Source organism: Dromaius novaehollandiae, chromosome 32, assembly GCF_036370855.1.
Source record: "Dromaius novaehollandiae isolate bDroNov1 chromosome 32, bDroNov1.hap1, whole genome shotgun sequence".
NCBI classification, from domain to species: domain Eukaryota; kingdom Metazoa; phylum Chordata; class Aves; order Casuariiformes; family Dromaiidae; genus Dromaius; species Dromaius novaehollandiae.
The window spans coordinates 1,537,450-1,540,356 of NC_088131.1; the positions used below are offsets into that span (position 1 = coordinate 1,537,450).

Consider the following 2,907-nt stretch of genomic DNA (forward strand, 5'->3'; position numbering starts at 1 on the left):
GGAGAGCGAGCAGGAGACAGCTGCAATGCAGGAGCAGCTCCGGGGCTTGGTAGGTGCTGGGGATGCCCGGGCGTGTGCACGGGGGGCTCCAAGGCCTGCTCCCCAGCACTGTCCCCATCCCTGCAGGAGCAGGAGAAAGAGGAGCTCCGCACCACCCTGCAGGAGCTCACCACCGAGGTACCGAGAGCCCCGTGCCAACACCCCCTCGGACACCCCTCTGGCTGCCCCACGACCCCCTCGCGCTTGGCCCTCACCCCCGGTTCATCTCCACAGCACTTCGCCTTGGCAGCGCAGCATGCCCAGAGCTCCCAGCAGCTGGAGAGGACCAAAGAAGTCCTCCCGCAGCTCCAGGTGAGGCAGATGCTCCGCTGTCCAGCTGGCTCCCCCAGGGACCCTGAGAGGGGTGGGGGGACTGCGTGGTTTGGGGACGCCCAGTCTCAGCCAGGGCCCCGGGCCTAGAGCCCACACTGGTCCCTGCGGGTCCTCCAGCTCCCCCCACCGAGATGCTCCCACTGCCTCTTCTCTCCCAGGCAGAGCTGACGGAGGTGAAGGCCGAGGGAGACGCGGCCCGGAAGGAGCTCCACCAGGTCTGTAACCCCCGTGAAAACACCGCTTAGGTGGGCAGAGCTGCTGGGTGTGGTGCCAGCCCCAAGGACGCCTGTGTCCCTGCCTCCCTGGCCCTGGCTGGCCTCGCAGCGCCCTGCAGACTGACTGGGCATCGCCAGTCCCACCTGGGCTCTTTGCAACGTGGCCCGGTTGCTTTGCAGGAGAAGCAGTCAGCAGCCAAGCTGGCAGAGGCCCTGCGGGAGCAGGCTGAGATCGAGAAGGTACTAGGTGTAGGAAGCAAGGCAGGACGAGGTCTTTGTGTGGGGAAAGCCCCCTCACGGTGGGCTTGGCGTGGACTACTGAGCAGGGCCCTTCCTTCGTCCAGGTGCTGAGGAAAGAATGCGAGTGCCTCCGGGAGAGACGCGAGGGCCTCCAAGGGCAGACAGTGGGGTGAGTGGGGACAGGCCCCCGCGCCCAACCTGTGGGGCGGGGCTCTGTGCAGCTCCCAGGTCTCTGTGTCCCCAGTCCCAGCTTGGGAAGGGCTGTGCCAATCCCGGACAACAGAGCCCCTGATCTCATCCTCCTCCGATGACATCTAAGCTGCTCCCAACCCCACTAGAATGCCTCTGGAGCACTCCCAACAGCCTCTGCGTGGCTTCAGACCTTCCCTAAGCAGCGGTCGACCACTCGCACAAGCTCTAAAATCCTCTGCCGAGTGCTGAACAGCTCTGGGCAGCCCTAAGGGGCTCTGCAACAGCTTTCAGCCTCCCTTCGAGTCCTCCAAACCTTCTCGCAAGGGCCCAGTGCCTTTTCCAAAGTACCTGATGGAAAGAAAAACAAACAAACAACCCGCACACTGGTTGGCTCTTTGAAGCAGCTCTGAACAGCTCTGAAGAGCTCCAAGCCTCTCCTAAATGCCCTCCGAGCCTGACGTGGGAAGGGAGTGGAGGGAAGGGTGTTTTTGATGCTGGGAGCCTGGGGTGCCTTGCCTCAGCCCCAGCAGAGCCTGTCCAGCACCCCGGGTCCCTGTTGCCCGTCTGGTGGTCCCAATGCCGGCCGAGCTCGCTCCTCACACCCCAGCTGCCTGTGGTGCCCACAACAGGGGGAAGACGGAGCAGGCGGCCAGGCTGTCCACGTCACTTATGCGGGAGATGGTGGCTGTGAGGCTGGTAGGACGGACAAGCCCGACGTGGGCCTTGGGGAAGAAAGGGTGTGCAGGGCACCCGTTGGCTTTGGGGGCACTGGTCTCAGTGGGGATGAGGGTGGGGGTCTGAGCCCCCAAGGCCCAGCAGTCTTGCCCACACCGACACGTGTCCTGCTGTGCCTTGACCTGCAGGAGGAGCAGCTGGTGGCAAAGAGGCAGGGCATCACTTTCTGGCTGCAGTGAGTTGCCGCGTGGGGCTCGGCGTGCCAGGGCTGGTGTGCGGGGGGTGGGATGCCCAGGCTGGCGGTCCCAAGGCATCCATCAGCTTCTCCCTTCTCAACACGGACACAGCTCAGGATCCCTTCTCCCGGGGTTGCGGAGGTGCTGGTTGTTTCTGGGCTCAGTAGGGAGATGAAGAGCAGAGCCGAGATGCTTGGGCACTTAAGCTGAGGCCCAGGAACGGGGCAGGGGGGTGGTGTGCCCAGCATGATGCAGGGTGCCAGTTGCTGGCCTGGTGGCATCTGCAGGTGATGTCTGGAAACAGATGAGACAGATTTCTCCCCTCCGCTGTCTTAACCCTCTCCTGGCCTGCAGGAAGCTGTTTGTGCTCCTCGCCTGCCTGCAGCTCGTGTTGCTCTGCCTGGTCCTGCTCACGAGGGACAGCATCAGCCGGGACCTGCCCTGCAGGCTGGCGTCCACCTTTGGGAGCTGCCCAGCGTGGCCACCACCCTTCTGATACCCCTGGCCTTGCACTGCGTGGGGTGGAGAGTGACAGGGACGCTGGGCGCCGTGCAGACCGGCAAATGTCCAACCCTGCAGCACCACCCTTCTCCCGGGGCACCGCTGCACACATCTGGAATGGCATGTGCAGGCACACTGCACAGCCAGCTGTGACTCCACCTCGCTGTGGAGGACGTTTGCCTGCCAAATACTTGCCACCGAGCTCACCCTGCCTTTAACAATAAAAAGCACAGCTGAGAACCCTGACTCCTCCACCTGTGATTTTTCCTTGGAAAGAGACTGACTTGGTCATGGAATTTCAGCTGCCTGATGTAGGACTGACGGGGGGTGCCAGGGGGATGCTATGCTTGTCCAAACTCCTGTTTTCAGCTGTAGCTTAAAAGCTGCCATTCCATCTTAACATGTCTGGCGATGGATTGAGCTGCCTCTAGCAAACACTTACGCTGGCTGGGAAACACTGTAACACCCTGCTCTGC

At 62.7% G+C, this 2,907-nt stretch overlaps 1 long non-coding RNA gene across 1 annotated transcript; it reads left to right on the forward strand.

Moving 5' to 3' along the window:
• Window positions 1-966: 966 nt before the first annotated feature.
• On the forward strand, window positions 967-2,671 carry LOC135324514 (uncharacterized). The gene is made up of 2 exons (XR_010385885.1): window positions 967-1,929; window positions 2,285-2,671. It is a non-coding gene; the product is annotated as an uncharacterized LOC135324514 (long non-coding RNA).
• The last annotated feature ends 236 nt before the right edge of the window (window positions 2,672-2,907 follow it).